Consider the following 14,547-nt stretch of genomic DNA (forward strand, 5'->3'; position numbering starts at 1 on the left):
TGTGATTAAACTGCGATCCATGACACATCTATATTAGGTAGCCTAATTTTCAGTAGTTGTGTAACTGGTTCTTGCGTGTTCTGACCTTTACGTCATGTCTGTGTGTCTGGTGTGCTGTGTAATCAAATGGTCAGTTGTTAATGCCAGTGCTTTGATGTGTTCTCTGCATTTGAATATTACATTGCATTATTATAAGCACAGCGACCTTTGCATCACATTAACCTTCAGAATATATCTGACAGAGATGGAAATGTGCTGAAAATCTACAAGATGTCGCATACTGGTTTGTGATTATGTCCCTGAGCTCATGTTGCTGTGTTTTCTCTCAACTATTTTAAGGTTTTGTCCTGCTTCCCTTTTTGCTTATTCTTTACAGACAGGAATAGAAGGCGATTATTTGAGCAGATTGCTTTTTCTTTTCTGCTTTTAATTCTTTCCATTTGTGCTTTTTTATGCACAAGAAGTAGACTGAAGTTTTATATTCATATATTCATGTTTGACAGCTGACAATAAACTTAGTGTTTCAAGGACCATGTGTTGAACTGGTGACCTGTCCAGGTGTGAACGCCCCTAACTCAATGACATACCTGCACCCTGTTTACTGTGATCACCATTGACAAGACAGAAAATTGTTTAAATACTTTAAAATCTCAGTTTTGTGTCAAAAACAGCTCTTACAGGTGAATATGTAAGGTTAAATTTTGACCCGATTCTGTTGTCCTGTGAAACTCTACCCCTATTTTTGGTGTTTAGTGAACATTTATCTTTTACCCAATGAGAAGTTCAAGATTTTTTTTTATAAAACTGGTTAAATATAGTTAGAAACTAAAGCTGCCACCTTACAGCAAAAATATTTGCTTTTCTATTAGGTATTAGGTGGAGAACTTCTGTGTGTAAACCTAAGAAACAGAAAAGGTCTGTACACAAATTTTTCTGCAGTGGGAGAATATAAAAAATGTATGTACAGCTTTTCCTCCTATATCGATTTACCAGCTAACCTTAACTGGCTCAAGCCAAATCACTGTGGACGTTGCACTAACATTAGTGGTCACAATAATTAATGGTGCCAGAGTGGTCAAAATCTGCTTTATTTGGTGATCTATTGTTACAAAACAAAAAAAGTATAATCACGGTAAAGCACAATTATGTCAGAGTTTGGCCTCTGATGTCCCTCACCTTTTATCCAAGGAGCCTTTCTGCTGGACAAACTTTCAACTTTTCTTATTTGATGTAGCTGTGAAAATTTATGTTTAATATTTAAACAATATGTAAAGTTTTATCTTCTGATTTTGAAAATCTAATCTCTTTACTGCTGTTGGAATTTCCGCTGTATGCATAATTGATAGAAAGAAGAAAAGATAAAGATTAATGTTGTTGCCATGTGCACGGCTGCACGTGTACAAGAGGGTTGCATGCCACATTCTCCTGCTCTCTGTAAAACATCTCATGCTCCTTCCTCCTGTCTAATGGGATAAATTCAAACTGACTATAAAAAAATAGAAAAGCAAGAATCTCAAACTATTTGCTGCAGATATTCTCTCTTTATGTCTGCAAAATATTGTCTGGCTTCATCCATTTGAAATGTTAACACATTAAGTCTCAATAATAAATAATTCAGAATATATGAAGCAGCATAGACACTGGCACATCTTCACACATCTTTATGCACATGCCACCACTTAGAATAAGGATGCTCCGTTTTAAGCGGTTGTGTTTTTCAAAGGTTTTTCAGATTTTTAGTATTAAGTATTTAGATGAGTAAACTTTCAAACGTAGTCAATCTGAGCATCATCGGAAGTCCCTGATGCTTCCACAGTTTTCCCTTTTATGGAAGGATGTTGGGTTGTTTGTTCAGAATCGAGGACCCTGTGGGCATCTTTGGTGGGATGTTAACACTGTGTGGAGGCAGAGCTCACACTTTCTCTAAAATCAGTCATCACACTCAAAAAATAAAAACATGCATGATTCCATAGCTGCGAGACAAAGGAAAGCCAAATGATTAAAAATATTTACTCGTCTGGTTATTGAACCTCATTGAGTTTTCGTCCTTTCTTGTTCAACAAGGTAAAAGTCAAACATAAGTTTGAGACTCTTCCATTTTCAGGCGCTATGTGCACGTATTGATTCATTTTGGTACAGATGGAAAAAGATGAAATTAATCACAGTGTAACAGACCAAAAACTTTACTTCAGTAGTTAAACAAGGGGAAGTCCCCATTTAAGCAGAGTTTACATTTATTGATCTATCAAAAAAAAAAAAAAAAAAAAATTAATAGCTTGTTTTCACATGGCTTTGCAACATCTGACTCATGAGGATTGCGTCATATGAATGTTTTGCAAAATGCAGAGTGTATACCAGGTAAATGATTGCGTGAGGTGTGTTTTGGTGGAGAATGGATATGTTTGTGTGGGTGATTGGAAATTCAGCGCTCTGCACTGCAAAGCCCTGAGGAACAGATGGCTGCTCAGTCTCTTTGCTCCACTGCTTTCTTAGCTTTGGCACAGGGTCTCCATCCTGACTTGGCATTAACGTAGCAGCAATGCATACAACATCCATACATTGGATACTGTCATACACTTAAAATGTATTATCTGGATTCCGTACTGCACTGATATACCTAGCTGCGTTTTCTTTTGAATATTTTAGATATGTGCTACCAAAAAATATGAATAGAGAGATTTTCAGCAAATAATTGGGAGTTGGGTTCTATGGAAACATCTCTGAATACTGAACCGTGTAGAGGCAGGGGTTCGCTGTTGTTTGGAGTTTGCAAAGTCTGCCGTTCGCCCATGCAGTGGTCTCATGCCGATCAAGCAGTGCAGACTGCTGTCAATCAAACTTGAGCGTAATAATGGCTTGGCACAACTTGTTCTACCCCTAAAGTGGTTGCAAAAAACCAGGAGGAGGATCTGCTAATGGAAACGAATCTGGCTGGGGCGGACTGAGGCAAAACCGATTAAAGCCGTCCCTGTGGGAAAGCAGCTTTAAATTATATTTAGACAGCAGGTCTTGATGCTCAATTTAAATTTTGTGCAGAAGTAGTTTTTTTACGTTATCTTTGTTATTTATATTAATAATTAAAAGTGACCCGAATCAAGCTTACGTGTAAACAGTTTGTGACCCTAAAGTGACCCGCATGTGCTGAAGAACATGGAAGTCACATAGCAGTGCCCGGTTTACAAGAGTAATAATGGATGCCAACGACTATAGATTGAATTGTTTGGATTTTTCTAAAATATTTTAAAGAATCTAAAATACCTAGATGCACTGCTACTTGACACACAATTTTTGACGTTTCCAAGGCACCTGATCTACGAGTGTCACTCTCCGTATTCTGAAGAGCGGAAATAAAGAAGACCATGGATGTTAGCTGCTGCAGTGTCAGGACAGTTTCCACTGTGCGTATTAATGCATATCATGAAATATTTTGTTTGTAGCATTAAAACTGTGGTTTGTAGCTGTTTCCCTAACCCCGATGAATACCAGGGGCCCGCTGTGGTTTCTTTCCGAAAAGAAAACTTATGCTTTGATGTCCAAAAAAATAAAAAAACTTGGAAGCGAGAGAGTCTCAAGTGACTGTAGCTTTCACCTTAAAGAGTGAAACATTAGTTATTAGCAGATTGAAAGTTCACATCAGGAGTTTGAAAGTTCAGGTACGTGATTTGAGTGTTGTAATTTCCATCGATATTATATTGATTAGATAGTGGTAATACATACTATATCATATTCAATTTTATGAACGATCTGCTGCCTCTATATGTTATGAATAAAGTTACAGATGCTGGAAGGCTGTGAGTAAATCTGCAGGTCTGAGCAGTTATTTTGAGTGTAAAAGCGTTCATCTCCTCAGCTTAGTTCGCTTTCCCTGGCAGCTCATTCTTAGCTCTGTTAAGTTGTTGACAGCACACAGGAAACAAAGCACATTTCTTTCTTTGCAAAGAAAGTATGACAGATGCATACAACTATGTGGATATTGTGCTCTGTCATTCCATTTGCACATTAACAAGGCAAAGCATGAGAGTTTTTAACAGCTCTCTCTTACTGCACGTCCTCTAAATATAAAGATGCCATATTATTATAACTGGTTATTCCATAATATTAAAACAAAATCTAATGTAAGTATTTATTGTGTCACATTGAAAACAAAGGACAAACAGTACAGGGAAGTTGTAGGTGGTAAGTTAGGAGTCAAAATGTTGCCCAGCTATAATTACAGTGCTTTCTTGTGTTTTTTTTTTTTTCACCAGCCCTTCCTAACTATTTTGAGCTGAACTTATTAAAGCTTTGCCGCCACTAATTAAGTTGTTTGTCTTTGCAAAGCGATCTCTGCCTGCCCACTGCTGCTTCCTAATAAGTGGTTGTGTCAAAGCACCCTGCCTATTAATTGAAGGGAAGATGAAAGCAGAAATATGGTGGGAAAGTGACCTGGTGATGGCAGATTTCTGACAGTCATTACTGAAGCTGCCGTTTGAGCCACCTAGTTGGGCCTGTTTGGGCTTGTTAACTGGAGGCTGTGTGGGTTTTGGAAAGCACAGATATTTTTCTCTTAGATATTGGAAGTTTTACTTGTATTGATTTGAAAATTTTGCTCAGTAATGCAACTTTATGAAGGAAAATATTGGACTTATTTACAATATTTGATTAGGTTTGCCTTTCGTTCAATATACCGTATTTTCCGCACTATAAGGCGCACCTAAAAACCTTCAATTTCCTCAAAAGCTGACAGTGCGCCTTATAATCCGGTGCGCCTTATATATGGAGCAATGTTGAGCCACAGCAGATCTAGCATCTACGGTAAGCAGCCGCCGACTTCATTTTCGCCCGTGAAAGAAGAAGCACGTGGTGCATGCTGGGATAGTTGTCAGAACGCTGGTTTGTTTGGCTGACCCATCTACCTACCGACCTGATAATCAGGTCGTCTGCAGGTCATTTAGCACCACGTTCTCCACGAACATGCTGTGCGCGAACGGAGAAGGGTGACCATCGTCCGGCCACGCCCCGGCCCAGTCGTGGAAGGCTCTCCCCGCCGACCGGAGTCGAACTGTTTTGTTGTCATTCCGTTTAGTGGAGCTCCATCTAGTGGATGCATAACGTAACTCCAGCCTCTACTGTAGCGTCTATTCTATGTGCCTTATAATCCGGTGCGCCTTATATATGAAAAAAGTTTTAAAATAGGCCATTCATTGAAGGTGCGCCTTATAATCTGGTGCGCTTTATAGTCCGGAAAATACTGTAATTGGCTAGTCTTCATTACAAAAACATGAATTCCTTAAATCTTGGACTTGAAAACTGGAATATACCTTACATTGCTTGCTTCATTTTTGTTTTCTCCCCAAAACAAAATGCCTACCTGCATTAAAAAAAGATGCATGTTTTTAAGCTGGACATTACCTGAGTAACAGATCTCTATTGATATACCGAGTTCAGTCGAGTAAAATGCCTCGATTGGGACCCGAAAGTGATGTTTGAGATGGGTTGGGGTCATTGGTAGTAAAAACCCCTCAAATTAATCGCATGTTTTATCTTTAAAAAACTTTTATATTTTTTTAAAATATGTAATCTCTTGGTGTGCTAAGCATATTAGTGCAATTTTGTTCACCTTTTCATTTCCAAACTATCAACATTTGAAGGAGAAAAATAGATTCTTACTTCAAATAGCCACTTTAAAGTAAGTTTTTATTTTAAGTTTTTGACTTTGGCTTCTGTCAACAAAGGTGACTGAGGCACAGGACAAGAGTCATCCTATGTTGAGTAGTAGGTTAGATTCTCACTAGTAGTTCCAGAAGTTAAGTTCTGGCTTTTATCTTTGAAAGGTTGACGTCTGAATCTGTATAATTGCACAAAAAGAATAAAACTGTGTTGTAACTGTCCTGTCTGCTGTGTCAGTTTAGGTTCTACTGAGGGAATTCATCTCCCATAGTGCATGTTATTCATAGAGCAACATTAGGAAGGTCATTTTAGGATATACAAAGCTATTATAGTGAAGAAAGTGTAGCTGTGGATTCAGAGACATGCAGTCATGTCAGGAAAACTGAGTCTGAGTCCATAATGAGATAAGGAGATTTTCTTCCATAAATGTTGATGGAAGAAATTCAAGGTTGATTCATCAAAGTGTAGGAGAGCAGGAAAGATACATTCATAGTGTGACTAGGAATCTCTTCTGATACACATCTCTTTCTTTGAATACTGCACGACTACATGTGTTTTTGTAAGTTTGCTTCACGTAACTCCTTTGACTGTAAACTTTGTCTGACTCCTGTTTCTTTCCTCCTTTACTTCTCCCTGTCTTTCCGACTCTGGAGCGTGCCTTGCTGTAGGAAGCTGTCTTACTGAGGCGCAGTCAGAAGGCTGACGAGTGTCTGCACAAATACTCTTTGAGTTATCTCTCTCTGTATCTCGTGTCAGATTAACCCCCCAATAGCCATTTCCCAAACAGCCATTTCCCAAACATCCACAGGATGATTGTTGAGTACATTTACACTAACTCAACCTTTTTTGCAGCCGTGAAGCTTTGAGAGTTTAGAAATGTACCTCCTGAAGAATGTTTAGTACTTAGAATACCCCACTAAAATCCCTCGTCTTAAAACTCTTTATTATTTTTTTGTCTTTAAATCTCCACTCTCAATTTACTGTTCTTATTCCTCACCCCATCTCTCCTTTTTTAACATATCAAATCTTTCCCTGCAGTTACTACTTCACTATATTAGTTTCTGTACATAAGTGCTACCGTTTTGCTTTTCTTCTTCCTACATATGAAGCTGTAAAATGTTTTCTCTCTTCTGGCTGAAGCGTTGTGATATTCTGACTGAAGTTTTACAAAGTTCAGTGTGTTGCTTATTTGGAGCTCTATGGAGTGTGAATAGTGGTAACTGCAGAGATCTGTGCCAGTAATGGCACCTTTTATATTCACTTTTAAAATATCATCTGACATAATGAGTGGCAAAGGAACTGAGTGTTCAGTCACTGTAAAACTTATACAATCTATAAAAACCATACAAGAAAATTATACTGTCACATTCAATAAATATTAGTTCTGATGAGGCTAGTTTGTCAGATTAAAAGTACTATTTGAAAATAACTACTTTTAGAGCAGGGAGTAAACATACGTTCCTATAATCCAGTATTTCTGTACTTATACTTTTTAATGGACTTGTGTAATATTCTAATCCTAAATGTCGTATATTTATTAGCCATAAGCAGAAAACCATCATTATGAACAGGAAGAAAGTATTTGTATAATTGATCTATATAATGTTCTGAGATGCTGAAATATCATAGCTCATTGAATACCATGTTTTATACATGGTTATCAAAATTAACTTAGGTTCCTAATTCACAATTAATTCCCACTAAAGCTAAATTTGTGCCTCTGCGTTTTTCACCTCACCTGGGAAATCCGATTTATTTCAAAGATGTTGCGAAGATGACAAGTGTGAGATAGTTTTCACTAATTCCTCATTAAAATGTCACTGATGCCTTATATGTTCCACCCTGACAAAAACATATATTACACGATAACGCTACAGTGGAAATCCACCTATTCGCTGTTCAGTCATTCCTGTGGTTCCCAACCCCCAACTTTAATATACAATTCAGAAGAATGGATCTGCTGACTCACAAATTAAAGCCGGTGCTTCAGTCCTCACAGAAATGCTGCAGATGTGAGAAGAACTCACACTCTAACACACACGCACACACAAAACTTCATTTTATTGCCTTAGCGGTACCTTGTTCCACCTCTCTCCACAGTCATCAGGGAGTCTCTCATCTTCAGGCTTAGCAGACACACCAATGTGTGCACGTGCCTTCCACTGATATCGCTCTGTATGGCGTTTAAGAGGAGATGCTTTTCGCTGCGCACCTTTGTGTCTCCGACTGCTTTTGTGCGCTCATCGCAGTGCCTTGCTCACATGCACTCGACGTATGTGGCGCTGCGGTGACAGCAGCAACCCAAAGAGTGTAGATCCCAGGGTGCACTGGGAGTGCTTGAGGAAATGTAAGCAGCTTAAGCAGTCCATGATGTTGTCATCTCCTCTCAGCTGAGCTCCCAAAATAACAGGCCCTCTGGGTACACTCTGACAGAGCTGAGCAGGGGACAGTCAACAGACATACGCAGAACAACCCGGTCCAGATTGGACCAGATCAGACTAGCCCAGTTACTCAGTCTGTTTAAGCTCAGACTGGTCATTTTGGCCTTAGTTGATACTTTAGTGGAAGTTTTAACATTAGATGTCAGTTTTCACCCACAGCATCCTGAAATGTGCACAGCTCAGCCCATTTTACCAAAGAGCTGAAGACAGCAAACAGCTCTCAATGAAACCATTCATTTTATGAAATTACAGGCAAAGGATTTTATGTATTTATTTATTTATTTTTGATACTGAGTGGCCAGTGAGGAATACTCTGGTGGACATGTGACTAACACACGTCGTTTATCTTACTTGGTGATTGTAGCAGTCTGAAAAGCAGAGCTGTGCTCTTCCAGTGAGACAGCAGATACAGAGAAAAGTGTTTGAGTCCCTCTGCTGTTCCCCTTTCTTCCATCTAGGTCATAATGTAGGCTATAGGGCTAGTATACTCCAAGTATGGCAACACGCAGGATCCATTTCTGTAAATAAGGGATTGATTTAGAGCAGCTCACTCTCTCCGTGTCATGCAGGGTATTCTCACCTGAAAGTTCTTTGCTTAATTATTTGCAAGCTGCACAGGATGCAGATTACAACAGGCTAACTGTGTGAATGAAGGATTACTTCCAGGAGTGGATTCAGCCTGTGGTGTTCTGATCTGAGTGTATTTAAAAACACTTGCATAGCTCAAAGTTGAAGGAACTTTGGTAGGTTGAGTGTGCATAACAGAAAATAAAACGGCAACAGTTTTTTGCTTCTTGCTTATAACACCTTGTCTATAATGTCTATAGATTCTGCTTGATCATTCATGTTGCATATCAGCCAAATTAATGCAGGGCTGGAAGCTAACTCCAGAAGTCCTTGTAATGTGTGTGGTGCACCTTGGACAGGTCGCCAGTCTGTCACAACCAAATATTTAGGCCCATGTAGAGGATTTTAATGCAAAAGCTTCTTGGCGCAAGACAAAGGTTGTAACAATGCAGAGAAGACATGTCGGCTATTTCCAACAGTGTTTCTGTATCTGTTTTAATAAACAATTAATTATTTATGTTAGTTTTCTCCTGAATAAATAAAGCCATTCAAATTAAACATTACATTTTCGTATTGATTTCAGTGTCAGACTATGCAACTGTAATAAACATTTCATTTCGAAACTTTTTAAGTACCAAAGAGCACCAACAAAGATGTCAACTTTTACAAGTTGAAAGTTTTATAGAGAAGTTCATTTTATTGCTCGACTGTATTTTCTGCCAGTTTTCAAATGGAAAACGTTTTAAAATGCAATTGTTGTCTATATAATCACCAGAAATAAATCATGAATACCAGTAAATCCAGAGTGAAACTGTGAAACAAAACCTAAAGTTATTTGCATCAAAAGGAAAAACAACTTTAATAAATATCCGAAAAATTGCCTTTTCTTACTGCATTGATCTGCGTCTTTTAGTTTAATTTGATTTCGAACCTTTACAGTACAAAGTATATTTTCCTGTATTCATACGGCTACATCCATTAACCTGATTACAACAATCCCATCAATCCAACATATGAAAAGCCCAAGGTTGGTTATCTTGCCCTGATGTCCCAGATTTAGAGTATTTAGAGCACCTGATGTTTGGTTAACTGCTTCCATGCTGTCTGCCATGGACCTCCATATTCACGTTTTACCCCTGAAGAGTCTCAGTGGGTCTGGTTATGGTGCAGGTCAGAGGTCAGCACAGTGAGCAAAATGAGGGCACGCCAGGGATCAGGCGAACAATGAGGCGATTATCTCATCTTTTTGCATTACTGACCTCTGTAAAATGTCATTTATTTTTGAAAAAAAAAATACATTTGTAATATTCAAAAAGAAAGTTACATTACTGGATATTTACTGAGTATCAACACTTAAAAAGTAACATACATTTAAGTCTTACTTGTCTTGCATTCTCCATTGCAACCTTGTCTTTCTTTCTGTTTGTACCTGCCAGTCTCCTCGTGTTGTTGCCCTTATGAGAAATAACTAGCTTGTCTCTGCTTTACCCACAATCCTCTGTGACTAGTGAAACTGCAGGTCAGCAGCTGAAAAGGTCATGGAAAAGCATTGTTGCTCACTTTGTTGATAGGGTTTCCAGAGCTATAATTTCAAACCTGACTGAGTCCCGTACTTTGTACTTGATAGCATTCCCTCGTCTCTCTTTGAAGCTTTTCTAATAAAGGGCATGGCGACTGACTTTACAAAGCAGACAGAGAAGCACACAGAAAAGTCACTATGCAGAATGATGAGCTAGCCCTAATGGCTTCTTTGCATTTGCTAATGGTTCCAGATGCACGAAGGTTTGGGAAAGGGAGTTGTGCTGAATCAGAGGTGTGTTATGTAGTAAATTCAGTCCCTCAGACGGTTATGGTCTTCATCCATAATGGAGTGTTTTGGTTTGGGTCACAAGAAGGACAAAAGCTAATCCAGTCTGCATTAGATTTAAATCCGATAAACTGTGGGGAGAAATCCACTTGTAACACTGTGAAATCATGTGTACAGTTGTAAGCTCTTCTCATACTTGCCAGTGGTGGCATGTTCCTGTTTGCTGGCTTGCTGCGCTGATATTATTGAGGGACGGGATATACAGAGTAGCTTGGTGGCCACAGCGACAGACCGAATTAAATCCTTTAAAAATTATACTGTTGGATCTGAAATTTCAGAAAAACAAGATAAATCAGCTTTTTTTTTTCTTTTCCATGCCTTATTTAGCTTCAATTCACATCAAATGTCATATGGAGGCAATTTACAAAAAAATGATTTCAGTTAATTTGATCCTAGTTATCAAACAGTAAAATCAATTATTTATTCAAAGTAGTTTACATTTTTTCTAGAAACCGGGCAGATTGCATTGAGTCAGCATTGTTTTCATTGAATACTCAGATATCGCACTCTAGAAACGCACAAGTACTTTTGTTTATCCCTGAAAATCAGTCACATTAACCTTAATTAATTTATCAGATCTGTTCATGTATGTTAAAGTTATTTAGTAAATATATCCCTATTTTTGCTCTCAACCTTCCTGCTGCCTACATGCATGTGAGTCCTCTGTTCTTTACTTCGTTCTTCATTTTTGAAAACCTTCCTACTTTAAACTTCCTGCACAACATTCACACCAAAGGATGTGATATTTATAGCAACCCGGTAGCAGTGAGGTATGGTGGGTTCAGTGATGTTCACTGTGATGATTTGAATTTAGAGTTCCTGCCCCATAAATCAGTGGCTAGAGCCAGTAAAGTTGAAAATGAGCCAATTTGAGACACTTCTGTGATTTTCTGCCCTACAGTGCATAACCTCTCTTAAAGACATCTGTGACTTAGCAATCTTCCTCTGAGAGGAAAGTAATGTGACCAAAGGCAGAAGACCAGAAGTTAAATAGTAACTTATAATTGATGACATGTATGTATAAGAAAATAAGAGAATATTTCCCGAGATGCTGGCTATGACTCATAAGAACTCTGGATGTTTCTTTCATTCTGTAAAGTTGCAAATAACAGAGAATCCTTGATTTATTTTCAGTGTCTCTTCATCTCAGCTGAATGGGACATCTGGCATGGCAGCAATACAGGCATAATAACATGAGGAAATGGATGCTTCATCAAGTATCTCTCCCTCTCTGAGACATCTCTTCTGCTTCAGCGCGGCATTTGGTTCTGTGCTGCTTGGTTTTGAGTAAAAGCTAAATGGTTGAACTGCTATTGCAAACCCACCTATGAACCAGATGAGGAAGCTGTTAGTTATGATAGATTTGATTCTGAGGGAACATTTTAAAGTTCAGGGTTTTTGGTTTTCTCCAGAACAATTTGCCCTTTATCTGATTCATACCTTTCTACCTGCATGTTTTTAAATTGGATTGATGGTATTTTGATAAACTATGACAGTATATTTTCAGGAAAAAATATATATCTATTTCATTTGGTTATATTTCATATTATTTTCCAAAAATCTTTTTCCATTTCCTCTTTCCTTTGATGTTGGTTCTTATCCCTGTTTGCATCAGTCAATTCTTCGGAAATATTAGAAAAAAATGTTCTTGATCAAACCTTCAGAGTGTGGATATTGATTTGGGGTTACATCCTTAAAGAAGATCCACCATAGTTGTGAAACTTCCTGTGCAATGCGTCTACTTATTGTGTCCCCATAATCAAGCACTACATGTTTGTTTCTAATAAAAAAAAAAGTCATGTTTATGGTGGCCTTGAAAAGAAAGTAACAGTTGATTCAATTATTAATGAAGAGTAGGAGACAAAATAGGTAAAATATTTCTAAAATAGCAATGACATGAACAACTATGAGTATTTTGAGAAGCAGATTTTTATACGTGTCTAAAAAAAACCTGCTGTCACACCTTGCTGGTTTTTTTTTTTTTTTTCTATTCTTGCAGCTGACAGTTTCTGTAGGTGATGCATACACTGCGGACTGGAACATAAATGTGAAACTCACTTCAAAGAAATCAAAGCATCCTTTGAGGAATGACTTTAATAGAAATATCCGCTTTCATTACTCAGAGCAAATCTTTTGCAACTAATACTCAGTACAGCACTTTGCAGCGATTGAACCAAAGCCGCTCTTGTTTGCTCCAAATAGCAGTTTGCTGCACATATATGGCCATCAAATATTTAACAAGGACTTGTGCTGCAGAGTAGCAGCAGGCAAACAAGCCTTTTTACGTCAGGAGTGTTTGTGTTAGTCATACCTGTTTACACTTTATTTTGTTGCGCAATCAAAGAAGGTATGACTTTGGGGTTTTACAATTTGAATTGAGTCCCAGCATTAGAATGGTAAATGAAGACGAATTACCACTTGGTGATGAATACTTGATTGATACATTGATATTACATTTCCCATGAGACAGAACAGCCTGATCTGATTGGTGACTTGTACATAAAATCTCACAGATTGCAGTGTTTCTCCTCCAGCAATTCCATCTCATTTCTAGCTGTGGGTGTTGTCATGGTAATTATCTGCAACACAGAGAAGCAGTTTGGTGTTTTGTGGCCTTTCGTGTTTGCACATAACATTTACTGTTCAAATATACACTGGCACCCAAACAGCTGGTGGGACCATTAGCGACGGGGTAACACTGTAATCTTCCTCTGCAGGAGGAAGAGACTGTAAACACGGGGACGAGAATTTATTTGATTCATTTCAGTTATCCATTCATGCATCAGTAATCCATCTATCTATGTGCGGCATGAATGAGATCAGCAAAGTACTGGAGTATGACGGGTCTCGGCTCTCTCATTGCTTCCAGCAACACCTCAGTGTGGACTGTTCTGGAAAAGAGCAGGGGGCCGGGGGGCTTGGGGGGGGGCGCTGGATCTCAGTTGCAGAATCATTTTCACATGAAGATCATCAGCGACTGCTGATTTTACCTCTGCTCACATCATAGTTCCCGGAGGCTGCTTTCAATCTTGCATGCTGTCAATACTTGTTTTGGCAGCATTTGTGTTGGATTAAAAATAGCTGGTGAACAACCAGAAACCCCCAAATTGATTTGTTGCATTGCATCATCAGATTTTCTACTTTTAACTTTACTCTGAAGAAGAAAAATCATTTAATTCTGATTCAGCAGCAAAATGTATGGATGGGTGGATGGATATTTTAACCTCTTTAATGTAGAAACATCATGCACATCAATAAAAGACATAGACGGGCAAAACAAAACAAAACTAAAACAAGTTTCAAATACATAAGATGCGTCCGAGGACGGGAGGGATTAGAGGGATTATGGTCAGGAGGAGGATATTCAATGTGGGACCAATTCATGAAACCAGTTAATCACCAAACACGCCACATGTTTTAATTTTTGTGTCATAAAATCTTGCAATTTTTGTACATTTTAATCTTAAATGTAAAAATATTAGTTGCCTTACAAATAAAAACAACTAAAACTAATCCATCTGAAACATTTTCTTTTCGTCCTCACTGTATTTGTGTCTTCATTAGGTGGTCAGATCTTGTGTGTTAACCTCAAGTGTTGGATTATTATTTTTTATAGATTTATTTGCTGTATTTTGCCTGCCAATCAGGTTTCAAAACCAGTCACTTTCACTTCTCGATTGAGTCGTAAATTATTGTTTATTTGAGAAATTTTTTTGTTGATGAATAACTTCATGATTTTATATCTCAGGCTTCCACATAATTACATTTTCATTACTCCAGCCTCATGGTTTTCTGATGACTTTCTCCCCACTTTGTGTTGTTTGATGACTTTGCTATCATAAAATCCCAGTGGCAGACAGAGGAGTGCAGCTTGTAAATGTTCCTCACATTTTACAACAACAAAGGATTGTTTCTATGACTTTAGAAACTGTTTTTCTTCTGTCGGTTTCATGGCTGTGTTTTTAACCTTCTGCTGCTTTTAGTTGCATCATAACAGCGCCAGTGGGCTCACTGGTTGTAGGT

Source organism: Poecilia mexicana, unplaced genomic scaffold (assembly GCF_051168715.1).
Source record: "Poecilia mexicana isolate PSO_F unplaced genomic scaffold, ASM5116871v1 scaffold_10, whole genome shotgun sequence".
Taxonomy (NCBI): domain Eukaryota; kingdom Metazoa; phylum Chordata; class Actinopteri; order Cyprinodontiformes; family Poeciliidae; genus Poecilia; species Poecilia mexicana.